Source organism: Orbicella faveolata, unplaced genomic scaffold (genome assembly GCF_042242905.1).
Source record: "Orbicella faveolata isolate gen_17 unplaced genomic scaffold, um_ofav_v1 contig_13, whole genome shotgun sequence".
In the NCBI taxonomy this organism is placed as follows: Eukaryota; Metazoa; Cnidaria; class Anthozoa; order Scleractinia; family Merulinidae; genus Orbicella; species Orbicella faveolata.
The window spans coordinates 22395-38442 of NW_028301540.1; the positions used below are offsets into that span (position 1 = coordinate 22395).

General features: G+C 40.9%; 1 long non-coding RNA gene across 1 annotated transcript; it reads left to right on the top strand.

Annotated features, from left to right (window-relative positions):
* The first annotated feature begins 9640 nt into the window (after nucleotides 1-9640).
* LOC149114573 (uncharacterized) lies at nucleotides 9641-15679 on the top strand. The gene is made up of 2 exons (XR_016205827.1): nucleotides 9641-10675; nucleotides 15486-15679. It is a non-coding gene; the product is annotated as an uncharacterized LOC149114573 (long non-coding RNA).
* The last annotated feature ends 369 nt before the right edge of the window (nucleotides 15680-16048 follow it).

The following is a 16048-nucleotide window of genomic DNA, read 5'->3' on the forward strand; positions in this document are numbered from 1 at the left end:
GGCAGCTGGGGTGTATTCCAGCACGCACGAACCGGACAACTTACATACATGTCTTCTCCAGTCTGACTCTAGGTTTTGGCAGGGGGGGGGGGAGGGGGCAGGGAGGGGTTGAGTGAGTGTTGTTTTCATTTCCTTAGTATGTTTTGGTTGGTTCTTTCTTTCTTTTTTTGTTTTGTTTTGTTTTTTTTTCGCAGAAAACCACGTGACACTTAGATTGGCTAGTTGAAGTAGCATTCGATCCTTGACGAGATAAACCAGCGTCCGGTGAAATGACCAGGAATTGTTCTTTGCTGTACGGGTTCTGGAGTCGCTGGAGTCAAGTGCTTGGAGACGGCTAACATCATGCGTGGGGTGAGAGAATCCTAACATTTATTTCATATCTGATTCTAAAATCTATCAGTTTTGCTAAGACTTGCAACAAATCTTTGGACTCGCAATATTTTCAATGTTTTGAATATTTGAATAGTTCTCTCTATTTCAGCCAGTATCATTTGATATTTCATATTTAAGTGTATATTATTTAATCACCTCAGAGATTAAAGAGTGACACTTCATATCGGCACTTAATGCCTTGCCAGTTAACCCGTATCAAGCTGCTTTACCAACTAAATTATGTAGTATCTGTGTAGGTAACATACTTACTGAGTGTTGTGTTCATCTCATGGGAATAAGTTGACTACTGGTTACGGGCAGCTGGGGTGTATTCCAGCACGCACGAACCGGACAACTTACATACATGTCTTCTCCAGTCTGACTCTAGGTTTTGGCAGGGGGGGGGGGGAGGGGGCAGGGAGGGGTTGAGTGAGTGTTGTTTTCATTTCCTTAGTATGTTTTGGTTGGTTCTTTCTTTCTTTTTTTGTTTTGTTTTGTTTTTTTTTCGCAGAAAACCACGTGACACTTAGATTGGCTAGTTGAAGTAGCATTCGATCCTTGACGAGATAAACCAGCGTCCGGTGAAATGACCAGGAATTGTTCTTTGCTGTACGGGTTCTGGAGTCGCTGGAGTCAAGTGCTTGGAGACGGCTAACATCATGCGTGGGGTGAGAGAATCCTAACATTTATTTCATATCTGATTCTAAAATCTATCAGTTTTGCTAAGACTTGCAACAAATCTTTGGACTCGCAATATTTTCAATGTTTTGAATATTTGAATAGTTCTCTCTATTTCAGCCAGTATCATTTGATATTTCATATTTAAGTGTATATTATTTAATCACCTCAGAGATTAAAGAGTGACACTTCATATCGGCACTTAATGCCTTGCCAGTTAACCCGTATCAAGCTGCTTTACCAACTAAATTATGTAGTATCTGTGTAGGTAACATACTTACTGAGTGTTGTGTTCATCTCATGGGAATAAGTTGACTACTGGTTACGGGCAGCTGGGGTGTATTCCAGCACGCACGAACCGGACAACTTACATACATGTCTTCTCCAGTCTGACTCTAGGTTTTGGCAGGGGGGGGGGGGGGGAGGGGGCAGGGAGGGGTTGAGTGAGTGTTGTTTTCATTTCCTTAGTATGTTTTGGTTGGTTCTTTCTTTCTTTTTTTGTTTTGTTTTGTTTTTTTTTCGCAGAAAACCACGTGACACTTAGATTGGCTAGTTGAAGTAGCATTCGATCCTTGACGAGATAAACCAGCGTCCGGTGAAATGACCAGGAATTGTTCTTTGCTGTACGGGTTCTGGAGTCGCTGGAGTCAAGTGCTTGGAGACGGCTAACATCATGCGTGGGGTGAGAGAATCCTAACATTTATTTCATATCTGATTCTAAAATCTATCAGTTTTGCTAAGACTTGCAACAAATCTTTGGACTCGCAATATTTTCAATGTTTTGAATATTTGAATAGTTCTCTCTATTTCAGCCAGTATCATTTGATATTTCATATTTAAGTGTATATTATTTAATCACCTCAGAGATTAAAGAGTGACACTTCATATCGGCACTTAATGCCTTGCCAGTTAACCCGTATCAAGCTGCTTTACCAACTAAATTATGTAGTATCTGTGTAGGTAACATACTTACTGAGTGTTGTGTTCATCTCATGGGAATAAGTTGACTACTGGTTACGGGCAGCTGGGGTGTATTCCAGCACGCACGAACCGGACAACTTACATACATGTCTTCTCCAGTCTGACTCTAGGTTTTGGCAGGGGGGGGGGAGGGGGCAGGGAGGGGTTGAGTGAGTGTTGTTTTCATTTCCTTAGTATGTTTTGGTTGGTTCTTTCTTTCTTTTTTTGTTTTGTTTTGTTTTTTTTTCGCAGAAAACCACGTGACACTTAGATTGGCTAGTTGAAGTAGCATTCGATCCTTGACGAGATAAACCAGCGTCCGGTGAAATGACCAGGAATTGTTCTTTGCTGTACGGGTTCTGGAGTCGCTGGAGTCAAGTGCTTGGAGACGGCTAACATCATGCGTGGGGTGAGAGAATCCTAACATTTATTTCATATCTGATTCTAAAATCTATCAGTTTTGCTAAGACTTGCAACAAATCTTTGGACTCGCAATATTTTCAATGTTTTGAATATTTGAATAGTTCTCTCTATTTCAGCCAGTATCATTTGATATTTCATATTTAAGTGTATATTATTTAATCACCTCAGAGATTAAAGAGTGACACTTCATATCGGCACTTAATGCCTTGCCAGTTAACCCGTATCAAGCTGCTTTACCAACTAAATTATGTAGTATCTGTGTAGGTAACATACTTACTGAGTGTTGTGTTCATCTCATGGGAATAAGTTGACTACTGGTTACGGGCAGCTGGGGTGTATTCCAGCACGCACGAACCGGACAACTTACATACATGTCTTCTCCAGTCTGACTCTAGGTTTTGGCAGGGGGGGGGGGAGGGGGCAGGGAGGGGTTGAGTGAGTGTTGTTTTCATTTCCTTAGTATGTTTTGGTTGGTTCTTTCTTTCTTTTTTTGTTTTGTTTTGTTTTTTTTTCGCAGAAAACCACGTGACACTTAGATTGGCTAGTTGAAGTAGCATTCGATCCTTGACGAGATAAACCAGCGTCCGGTGAAATGACCAGGAATTGTTCTTTGCTGTACGGGTTCTGGAGTCGCTGGAGTCAAGTGCTTGGAGACGGCTAACATCATGCGTGGGGTGAGAGAATCCTAACATTTATTTCATATCTGATTCTAAAATCTATCAGTTTTGCTAAGACTTGCAACAAATCTTTGGACTCGCAATATTTTCAATGTTTTGAATATTTGAATAGTTCTCTCTATTTCAGCCAGTATCATTTGATATTTCATATTTAAGTGTATATTATTTAATCACCTCAGAGATTAAAGAGTGACACTTCATATCGGCACTTAATGCCTTGCCAGTTAACCCGTATCAAGCTGCTTTACCAACTAAATTATGTAGTATCTGTGTAGGTAACATACTTACTGAGTGTTGTGTTCATCTCATGGGAATAAGTTGACTACTGGTTACGGGCAGCTGGGGTGTATTCCAGCACGCACGAACCGGACAACTTACATACATGTCTTCTCCAGTCTGACTCTAGGTTTTGGCAGGGGGGGGGGGAGGGGGCAGGGAGGGGTTGAGTGAGTGTTGTTTTCATTTCCTTAGTATGTTTTGGTTGGTTCTTTCTTTCTTTTTTTGTTTTGTTTTGTTTTTTTTTCGCAGAAAACCACGTGACACTTAGATTGGCTAGTTGAAGTAGCATTCGATCCTTGACGAGATAAACCAGCGTCCGGTGAAATGACCAGGAATTGTTCTTTGCTGTACGGGTTCTGGAGTCGCTGGAGTCAAGTGCTTGGAGACGGCTAACATCATGCGTGGGGTGAGAGAATCCTAACATTTATTTCATATCTGATTCTAAAATCTATCAGTTTTGCTAAGACTTGCAACAAATCTTTGGACTCGCAATATTTTCAATGTTTTGAATATTTGAATAGTTCTCTCTATTTCAGCCAGTATCATTTGATATTTCATATTTAAGTGTATATTATTTAATCACCTCAGAGATTAAAGAGTGACACTTCATATCGGCACTTAATGCCTTGCCAGTTAACCCGTATCAAGCTGCTTTACCAACTAAATTATGTAGTATCTGTGTAGGTAACATACTTACTGAGTGTTGTGTTCATCTCATGGGAATAAGTTGACTACTGGTTACGGGCAGCTGGGGTGTATTCCAGCACGCACGAACCGGACAACTTACATACATGTCTTCTCCAGTCTGACTCTAGGTTTTGGCAGGGGGGGGGGGAGGGGGCAGGGAGGGGTTGAGTGAGTGTTGTTTTCATTTCCTTAGTATGTTTTGGTTGGTTCTTTCTTTCTTTTTTTGTTTTGTTTTGTTTTTTTTTCGCAGAAAACCACGTGACACTTAGATTGGCTAGTTGAAGTAGCATTCGATCCTTGACGAGATAAACCAGCGTCCGGTGAAATGACCAGGAATTGTTCTTTGCTGTACGGGTTCTGGAGTCGCTGGAGTCAAGTGCTTGGAGACGGCTAACATCATGCGTGGGGTGAGAGAATCCTAACATTTATTTCATATCTGATTCTAAAATCTATCAGTTTTGCTAAGACTTGCAACAAATCTTTGGACTCGCAATATTTTCAATGTTTTGAATATTTGAATAGTTCTCTCTATTTCAGCCAGTATCATTTGATATTTCATATTTAAGTGTATATTATTTAATCACCTCAGAGATTAAAGAGTGACACTTCATATCGGCACTTAATGCCTTGCCAGTTAACCCGTATCAAGCTGCTTTACCAACTAAATTATGTAGTATCTGTGTAGGTAACATACTTACTGAGTGTTGTGTTCATCTCATGGGAATAAGTTGACTACTGGTTACGGGCAGCTGGGGTGTATTCCAGCACGCACGAACCGGACAACTTACATACATGTCTTCTCCAGTCTGACTCTAGGTTTTGGCAGGGGGGGGGGGGAGGGGGCAGGGAGGGGTTGAGTGAGTGTTGTTTTCATTTCCTTAGTATGTTTTGGTTGGTTCTTTCTTTCTTTTTTTGTTTTGTTTTGTTTTTTTTTCGCAGAAAACCACGTGACACTTAGATTGGCTAGTTGAAGTAGCATTCGATCCTTGACGAGATAAACCAGCGTCCGGTGAAATGACCAGGAATTGTTCTTTGCTGTACGGGTTCTGGAGTCGCTGGAGTCAAGTGCTTGGAGACGGCTAACATCATGCGTGGGGTGAGAGAATCCTAACATTTATTTCATATCTGATTCTAAAATCTATCAGTTTTGCTAAGACTTGCAACAAATCTTTGGACTCGCAATATTTTCAATGTTTTGAATATTTGAATAGTTCTCTCTATTTCAGCCAGTATCATTTGATATTTCATATTTAAGTGTATATTATTTAATCACCTCAGAGATTAAAGAGTGACACTTCATATCGGCACTTAATGCCTTGCCAGTTAACCCGTATCAAGCTGCTTTACCAACTAAATTATGTAGTATCTGTGTAGGTAACATACTTACTGAGTGTTGTGTTCATCTCATGGGAATAAGTTGACTACTGGTTACGGGCAGCTGGGGTGTATTCCAGCACGCACGAACCGGACAACTTACATACATGTCTTCTCCAGTCTGACTCTAGGTTTTGGCAGGGGGGGGGGGGAGGGGGCAGGGAGGGGTTGAGTGAGTGTTGTTTTCATTTCCTTAGTATGTTTTGGTTGGTTCTTTCTTTCTTTTTTTGTTTTGTTTTGTTTTTTTTTCGCAGAAAACCACGTGACACTTAGATTGGCTAGTTGAAGTAGCATTCGATCCTTGACGAGATAAACCAGCGTCCGGTGAAATGACCAGGAATTGTTCTTTGCTGTACGGGTTCTGGAGTCGCTGGAGTCAAGTGCTTGGAGACGGCTAACATCATGCGTGGGGTGAGAGAATCCTAACATTTATTTCATATCTGATTCTAAAATCTATCAGTTTTGCTAAGACTTGCAACAAATCTTTGGACTCGCAATATTTTCAATGTTTTGAATATTTGAATAGTTCTCTCTATTTCAGCCAGTATCATTTGATATTTCATATTTAAGTGTATATTATTTAATCACCTCAGAGATTAAAGAGTGACACTTCATATCGGCACTTAATGCCTTGCCAGTTAACCCGTATCAAGCTGCTTTACCAACTAAATTATGTAGTATCTGTGTAGGTAACATACTTACTGAGTGTTGTGTTCATCTCATGGGAATAAGTTGACTACTGGTTACGGGCAGCTGGGGTGTATTCCAGCACGCACGAACCGGACAACTTACATACATGTCTTCTCCAGTCTGACTCTAGGTTTTGGCAGGGGGGGGGGAGGGGGCAGGGAGGGGTTGAGTGAGTGTTGTTTTCATTTCCTTAGTATGTTTTGGTTGGTTCTTTCTTTCTTTTTTTGTTTTGTTTTGTTTTTTTTTCGCAGAAAACCACGTGACACTTAGATTGGCTAGTTGAAGTAGCATTCGATCCTTGACGAGATAAACCAGCGTCCGGTGAAATGACCAGGAATTGTTCTTTGCTGTACGGGTTCTGGAGTCGCTGGAGTCAAGTGCTTGGAGACGGCTAACATCATGCGTGGGGTGAGAGAATCCTAACATTTATTTCATATCTGATTCTAAAATCTATCAGTTTTGCTAAGACTTGCAACAAATCTTTGGACTCGCAATATTTTCAATGTTTTGAATATTTGAATAGTTCTCTCTATTTCAGCCAGTATCATTTGATATTTCATATTTAAGTGTATATTATTTAATCACCTCAGAGATTAAAGAGTGACACTTCATATCGGCACTTAATGCCTTGCCAGTTAACCCGTATCAAGCTGCTTTACCAACTAAATTATGTAGTATCTGTGTAGGTAACATACTTACTGAGTGTTGTGTTCATCTCATGGGAATAAGTTGACTACTGGTTACGGGCAGCTGGGGTGTATTCCAGCACGCACGAACCGGACAACTTACATACATGTCTTCTCCAGTCTGACTCTAGGTTTTGGCAGGGGGGGGGGAGGGGGCAGGGAGGGGTTGAGTGAGTGTTGTTTTCATTTCCTTAGTATGTTTTGGTTGGTTCTTTCTTTCTTTTTTTGTTTTGTTTTGTTTTTTTTTCGCAGAAAACCACGTGACACTTAGATTGGCTAGTTGAAGTAGCATTCGATCCTTGACGAGATAAACCAGCGTCCGGTGAAATGACCAGGAATTGTTCTTTGCTGTACGGGTTCTGGAGTCGCTGGAGTCAAGTGCTTGGAGACGGCTAACATCATGCGTGGGGTGAGAGAATCCTAACATTTATTTCATATCTGATTCTAAAATCTATCAGTTTTGCTAAGACTTGCAACAAATCTTTGGACTCGCAATATTTTCAATGTTTTGAATATTTGAATAGTTCTCTCTATTTCAGCCAGTATCATTTGATATTTCATATTTAAGTGTATATTATTTAATCACCTCAGAGATTAAAGAGTGACACTTCATATCGGCACTTAATGCCTTGCCAGTTAACCCGTATCAAGCTGCTTTACCAACTAAATTATGTAGTATCTGTGTAGGTAACATACTTACTGAGTGTTGTGTTCATCTCATGGGAATAAGTTGACTACTGGTTACGGGCAGCTGGGGTGTATTCCAGCACGCACGAACCGGACAACTTACATACATGTCTTCTCCAGTCTGACTCTAGGTTTTGGCAGGGGGGGGGGGAGGGGGCAGGGAGGGGTTGAGTGAGTGTTGTTTTCATTTCCTTAGTATGTTTTGGTTGGTTCTTTCTTTCTTTTTTTGTTTTGTTTTGTTTTTTTTTCGCAGAAAACCACGTGACACTTAGATTGGCTAGTTGAAGTAGCATTCGATCCTTGACGAGATAAACCAGCGTCCGGTGAAATGACCAGGAATTGTTCTTTGCTGTACGGGTTCTGGAGTCGCTGGAGTCAAGTGCTTGGAGACGGCTAACATCATGCGTGGGGTGAGAGAATCCTAACATTTATTTCATATCTGATTCTAAAATCTATCAGTTTTGCTAAGACTTGCAACAAATCTTTGGACTCGCAATATTTTCAATGTTTTGAATATTTGAATAGTTCTCTCTATTTCAGCCAGTATCATTTGATATTTCATATTTAAGTGTATATTATTTAATCACCTCAGAGATTAAAGAGTGACACTTCATATCGGCACTTAATGCCTTGCCAGTTAACCCGTATCAAGCTGCTTTACCAACTAAATTATGTAGTATCTGTGTAGGTAACATACTTACTGAGTGTTGTGTTCATCTCATGGGAATAAGTTGACTACTGGTTACGGGCAGCTGGGGTGTATTCCAGCACGCACGAACCGGACAACTTACATACATGTCTTCTCCAGTCTGACTCTAGGTTTTGGCAGGGGGGGGGGGAGGGGGCAGGGAGGGGTTGAGTGAGTGTTGTTTTCATTTCCTTAGTATGTTTTGGTTGGTTCTTTCTTTCTTTTTTTGTTTTGTTTTGTTTTTTTTTCGCAGAAAACCACGTGACACTTAGATTGGCTAGTTGAAGTAGCATTCGATCCTTGACGAGATAAACCAGCGTCCGGTGAAATGACCAGGAATTGTTCTTTGCTGTACGGGTTCTGGAGTCGCTGGAGTCAAGTGCTTGGAGACGGCTAACATCATGCGTGGGGTGAGAGAATCCTAACATTTATTTCATATCTGATTCTAAAATCTATCAGTTTTGCTAAGACTTGCAACAAATCTTTGGACTCGCAATATTTTCAATGTTTTGAATATTTGAATAGTTCTCTCTATTTCAGCCAGTATCATTTGATATTTCATATTTAAGTGTATATTATTTAATCACCTCAGAGATTAAAGAGTGACACTTCATATCGGCACTTAATGCCTTGCCAGTTAACCCGTATCAAGCTGCTTTACCAACTAAATTATGTAGTATCTGTGTAGGTAACATACTTACTGAGTGTTGTGTTCATCTCATGGGAATAAGTTGACTACTGGTTACGGGCAGCTGGGGTGTATTCCAGCACGCACGAACCGGACAACTTACATACATGTCTTCTCCAGTCTGACTCTAGGTTTTGGCAGGGGGGGGGGGAGGGGGCAGGGAGGGGTTGAGTGAGTGTTGTTTTCATTTCCTTAGTATGTTTTGGTTGGTTCTTTCTTTCTTTTTTTGTTTTGTTTTGTTTTTTTTTCGCAGAAAACCACGTGACACTTAGATTGGCTAGTTGAAGTAGCATTCGATCCTTGACGAGATAAACCAGCGTCCGGTGAAATGACCAGGAATTGTTCTTTGCTGTACGGGTTCTGGAGTCGCTGGAGTCAAGTGCTTGGAGACGGCTAACATCATGCGTGGGGTGAGAGAATCCTAACATTTATTTCATATCTGATTCTAAAATCTATCAGTTTTGCTAAGACTTGCAACAAATCTTTGGACTCGCAATATTTTCAATGTTTTGAATATTTGAATAGTTCTCTCTATTTCAGCCAGTATCATTTGATATTTCATATTTAAGTGTATATTATTTAATCACCTCAGAGATTAAAGAGTGACACTTCATATCGGCACTTAATGCCTTGCCAGTTAACCCGTATCAAGCTGCTTTACCAACTAAATTATGTAGTATCTGTGTAGGTAACATACTTACTGAGTGTTGTGTTCATCTCATGGGAATAAGTTGACTACTGGTTACGGGCAGCTGGGGTGTATTCCAGCACGCACGAACCGGACAACTTACATACATGTCTTCTCCAGTCTGACTCTAGGTTTTGGCAGGGGGGGGGGGAGGGGGCAGGGAGGGGTTGAGTGAGTGTTGTTTTCATTTCCTTAGTATGTTTTGGTTGGTTCTTTCTTTCTTTTTTTGTTTTGTTTTGTTTTTTTTTCGCAGAAAACCACGTGACACTTAGATTGGCTAGTTGAAGTAGCATTCGATCCTTGACGAGATAAACCAGCGTCCGGTGAAATGACCAGGAATTGTTCTTTGCTGTACGGGTTCTGGAGTCGCTGGAGTCAAGTGCTTGGAGACGGCTAACATCATGCGTGGGGTGAGAGAATCCTAACATTTATTTCATATCTGATTCTAAAATCTATCAGTTTTGCTAAGACTTGCAACAAATCTTTGGACTCGCAATATTTTCAATGTTTTGAATATTTGAATAGTTCTCTCTATTTCAGCCAGTATCATTTGATATTTCATGTTTAAGTGTATATTATTTAATCACCTCAGAGATTAAAGAGTGACACTTCATATCGGCACTTAATGCCTTGCCAGTTAACCCGTATCAAGCTGCTTTACCAACTAAATTATGTAGTATCTGTGTAGGTAACATACTTACTGAGTGTTGTGTTCATCTCATGGGAATAAGTTGACTACTGGTTACGGGCAGCTGGGGTGTATTCCAGCACGCACGAACCGGACAACTTACATACATGTCTTCTCCAGTCTGACTCTAGGTTTTGGCAGGGGGGGGGGGAGGGGGCAGGGAGGGGTTGAGTGAGTGTTGTTTTCATTTCCTTAGTATGTTTTGGTTGGTTCTTTCTTTCTTTTTTTGTTTTGTTTTGTTTTTTTTTCGCAGAAAACCACGTGACACTTAGATTGGCTAGTTGAAGTAGCATTCGATCCTTGACGAGATAAACCAGCGTCCGGTGAAATGACCAGGAATTGTTCTTTGCTGTACGGGTTCTGGAGTCGCTGGAGTCAAGTGCTTGGAGACGGCTAACATCATGCGTGGGGTGAGAGAATCCTAACATTTATTTCATATCTGATTCTAAAATCTATCAGTTTTGCTAAGACTTGCAACAAATCTTTGGACTCGCAATATTTTCAATGTTTTGAATATTTGAATAGTTCTCTCTATTTCAGCCAGTATCATTTGATATTTCATATTATTACTATTTATTATTTATTTTTTAATTTTGATAGTTGGTGTGATGACTTATGATAGTCGTTTGCCGACTTAAAAGTGTAGACGCAGATGAGAATATTCTTCGATCAGATGGCTAATCACTGGGAAATTGTTTGTTTTCGATCGCAGTCGTTATTTCTAATTCCTTCGTGATTTCAGTCTTGTTGGCAGTCAGGTGACAAGAGCACTAAATCCATGTAGTTTCCCTTTAAGTGGTATTTGAATGATCAGTTGGTGTTAGCTGCAGGGACCTAAGATTTTGACCATTTTCAAAACTTTTCGTGGGAAACTATTGGCCACTCTTAGCTAAGTTGAGGCGCCGAGTTTGGCGCTCTTAGACGATCGTTAAAGGGTCACTGTTCTCTAGGCAACAACACTGGGCGTCGGTCCCCATTCTATGCAGGTACCTAAAATTTTGATCATTTTCAAAACCTTTGGTGGGAAACTATTGGCCACTCTTAGCTAAGTTGAGGCGCCAAGTTTGATGCTCTTAGACTATCGTTAAAGGGTCTCTGTTTTCTAGGCAACAAGACTGGGCGTCGGTCCCCATTCTATGCGGGTACCTAAGATTTTGACCATTTTCAAAACTTTTGGTGGGAAACTATTGGCCACTCTTAGCTAAGTTGAGGCGCCGAGTTTGGCGCTCTTAGACTATCGTTAAAGGGTCTCTGTTCTCTAGGCAACAAGACTGGGCGTCGGTCCCCATTCTATGCAGGTACCTAAAATTTTGACCATTTTCAAAACCTTTGGTGGGAAACTATTGGCCACTCTGAGCTAAGTTGAGGCGCCGAGTTTGGCGCTCTTAGACTATGGTTAAAGGGTCTCTGTTCTCTAGGCAACAAGACTGGGCGTCGGTCCCCATTCTATGCAGGTACCTAAAATTTTGACCATTTTCAAAACCTTTGGTGGGAAACTATTGGCCACTCTTAGCTAAGTTGAGGCGCCAAGTTTGGCGCTCTCAGACCATCGTTAAAGGGTCTCTGTTCTCTAGGCAACAACACTGCGCGTCGGTCCCCATTCTATGCGGGTACCTAAGATTTTGACCATTTTCAAAACTTTTGGTGGGAAACTATTGGCCACTCTTAGCTAAGTTGAGGCGCCGAGTTTGGCGCTCTTAGACGATCGTTAAAGGGTCACTGTTCTCTAGGCAACAAGACTGGGCGTCGGTCCCCATTCTATGCAGGTACCTAAAATTTTGACCATTTTCAAAACCTTTGGTGGGAAACTATTGGCCACTCTGAGCTAAGTTGAGGCGCCGAGTTTGGCGCTCTTAGACTATGGTTAAAGGGTCTCTGTTCTCTAGGCAACAAGACTGGGCGTCGGTCCCCATTCTATGCAGGTACCTAAAATTTTGACCATTTTCAAAACCTTTGGTGGGAAACTATTGGCCACTCTTAGCTAAGTTGAGGCGCCAAGTTTGGCGCTCTCAGACCATCGTTAAAGGGTCTCTGTTCTCTAGGCAACAAGACTGGGCGTCGGTCCCCATTCTATGCGGGTACCTAAGATTTTGACCATTTTCAAAACTTTTGGTGGGAAACTATTGGCCACTCTTAGCTAAGTTGAGGCGCCGAGTTTGGCGCTCTTAGACTATGGTTAAAGGGTCTCTGTTCTCTAGGCAACAAGACTGGGCGTCGGTCCCCATTCTATGCAGGTACCTAAAATTTTGACCATTTTCAAAACCTTTGGTGGGAAACTATTGGCCACTCTTAGCTAAGTTGAGGCGCCGAGTTTGGCGCTCTTAGACTATGGTTAAAGGGTCTCTGTTCTCTAGGCAACAAGACTGGGCGTCGGTCCCCATTCTATGCGGGTACCTAAGATTTTGACCATTTTCAAAACCTTTGGTGAGAAACTATTGGCCACTCTTAGCTAAGTTGAGGCGCCAAGTTTGGCGCTCTCAGACCATCGTTAAAGGGTCTCTGTTCTCTAGGCAACAACACTGGGCGTCGGTCCCCATTCTATGCAGGTACCTAAGATTTTGACCATTTTCAAAACCTTTGGTGGGAAACTATTGGCCACTCTTAGCTAAGTTGAGGCGCCGAGTTTGGCGCTCTCAGACCATCGTTAAAGGGTCACTGTTCTCTAGGCAACAAGACTGGGCGTCGGTCCCCATTCTATGCGGGTACCTAAGATTTTGACCATTTTCAAAACTTTTGGTGGGAAACTATTGGCCACTCTTAGCTTAGTTGAGGCGCGAAGTTTGGCGCTCTTAGACTATCGTTAAAGGGTCTCTGTTCTCTAGGCAACAAGACTGGGCGTCGGTCCCCATTCTATGCGGGTACCTAAGATTTTGACCATTTTCAAAACTTTTGGTGGGAAACTATTGGCCACTCTTAGCTAAGTTGAGGCGCGAAGTTTGGCGCTCTTAGACTATCGTTAAAGGGTCTCTGTTCTCTAGGCAACAAGACTGGGCGTCGGTCCCCATTCTATGCGGGTACCTAAGATTTTGACCATTTTCAAAACTTTTGGTGGGAAACTATTGGCCACTCTTAGCTAAGTTGAGGCGCGAAGTTTGGCGCTCTTAGACTATCGTTAAAGGGTCTCTGTTCTCTAGGCAACAAGACTGGGCGTCGGTCCCCATTCTATGCAGGTACCTAAAATTTTGACCATTTTCAAAACCTTTGGTGGGAAACTATTGGCCACTCTTAGCTAAGTTGAGGCGCCGAGTTTGGCGCTCTTAGACTATCGTTAAAGGGTCTCTGTTCTCTAGGCAACAAGACTGGGCGTCGGTCCCCATTCTATGCAGGTACCTAAGATTTTGACCATTTTCGAAACCTTTGGTGGGAAACTATTGGCCACTCTTAGCTAAGTTGAGGCGCCAAGTTTGGCGCTCTTAGACCATCGTTAAAGGGTCTCTGTTCTCTAGGCAACAAGACTGGGCGTCGGTCCCCATTCTATGCGGGTACCTAAGATTTTGACCACTTGTCTTGTACTATTATTTTCACTATTATTGGAGTTATCATTATTTATATGTTTATTTTCAATTACTGGGATATTTTTGTGTTCATTTATTATTTTATTATTACTATTTATTATTAATCTTTTAATTTTGATAGTTGGTGTGATGACTTATGATAGTCGTTTGCCGCCTTAAAAGTGTAGACGCAGATGAGAATATTCTTCAATCAGATGGCTAATCACTGGCAAATTCTTTGTTATAGATCGCAGTCGTTATTACTAATTCCTTCGTGATTTCAGTCTTGTTGGCAGTCAGGTGACAAGAGCACTTAATCCATGTAATTTCCCTTCAAGTGGTATTTGAATGATCAGTTGGTGTTAGCTGTTATTTTCTGAGCAAGGTAAGGTGCACTGTTAACGAAATATTCATAGAATCCATGAACAATTTGCTTAATTAACAATTTGATCGATATCGATTGTCGATAGCAACCGATGAAGAAAACAGTCACTCCAGCCATAAGGAAGTCTATACAGATAAAAAATAATCTTTAGAAAAAGGAGATCATATCTAAATCAACTTCTTCTCATACAAGATTGAAATCAAATCAGAATAAAGGAAATCTTCTGTTAAAAATAAGCAAGAAACCATATCGTAACCAATGCTTCCTTGACAACATGACTGGTGGGAAAAAAGATACGGAAAAGTGTAAGGCACGCAGATAGTTCAGTCTAAGGGTGATTCTGCGTTGCGAGTCCACGATGCTCTCGATACCTTTGGGCAATTAATTTGAGAAGGTTCTCGAGTGTCTTACAGACATTATGACTTCAATCATTACGCTGTTTGTATTTTGCTGGCTGCATGAACACGCTTGATGCAGTACTTTTGTGATAAAACTTAGGTAATTGACACTGCTTGTAAGCCAGTACATGCCTCTTTGCTTGATTCTCTGAGATGAGAAAGGTTCGTTTCATTGCTTAAATTTTAGATTGTAATTTTAGTTAGGGGACCTAGATAGGGACACTTAGATTGGCTAGTTGAAGTAGCATTCGATCCTTGACGAGATAAACCAGCGTCCGGTGAAATGACCAGGAATTGTTCTTTGCTGTACGGGTTCTGGAGTCGCTGGAGTCAAGTGCTTCAAGACGGCTAACTGCATGCGTGGGGGTGAGAGAATCCTAACATTTATTTCATATCTGATTCTAAAATCTATCAGTTTTGCTAAGACTTGCAACAAATCTTTGGACTCGCAATATTTTCAATGTTTTGAATATTTGAATAGTTCTCTCTATTTCAGCCATCATGATTTTTTCATCCAGTATCATTTGATATTTCATATTTAAGTGTATATTATTTAATCACGTCAGAGATTAGAGTGACACTTCATATCGGCACTTAAAAGTCTTTAGAGTCGTTTATCGGAAGCTGAATTCTGATCGAAACAATTTTTTTATGCTACCCTATAAGGTCCTTCAGCCATAATCAGACCCCTATTCCTCTTGAGGTACCACACGCCATTTTATCATCAAAGAAACATTTTTATCTGGAAAGAACAACTTTATTCTAACAACTACAATATCCTACGAATACATGATATCAATCAATAAATCTATGTCAATCTATGAATGTAAGACCTGGAAAGGGGATTTTGGCTCAGCTAAGGGGGGCTACAAAACAAAATATACACAATAAATAAAACGGTGGACACTTTTATTAAGCTCTTCATTGTGTATTTTTTTTACAGAAAACGGTTTGACATTTGACAATGTGTAACGTCCAATAGGCACTTAGACTGTAAAGACACTACATGTTCCCGTGGGAAGCGCCGAGCCCAAGTCTAAAGCTACAATAATATATTTACATAGTTGTTTCTACAGAGGTTAAAATATATACAATTTTATGTACAACAACATTTACAATAAATAAGACTTAAGTTAATATCGTGTATTTTACAATTCTATTTACAAAACTATTTACAGCAATTCAACTTTTTAGAATGCAAGATTAACAATACATCTTAACGATTTTTTTTGGTATATATGTTTTACATTTTTTTTATTATTATTATTACATACACTAATTTCAACGTCTATTTACAAAATTTATATAACTTATGCCCTTACCCTTAGAAATATAGCCCCCCTCTTAGCCCCCATTCCCCTCCCTATTGGCATTTTCTGTCTCTCTCCCCCCCGTTTATGTTAAATAAGAATAAATTTAAGACGAGACGGAAAATGTTGCCCCTCCCATACTGACTACCATTCTTCCCCCCCCTCTTCCCCTCCCTCTTCCCCCTCCCCTTCCTCT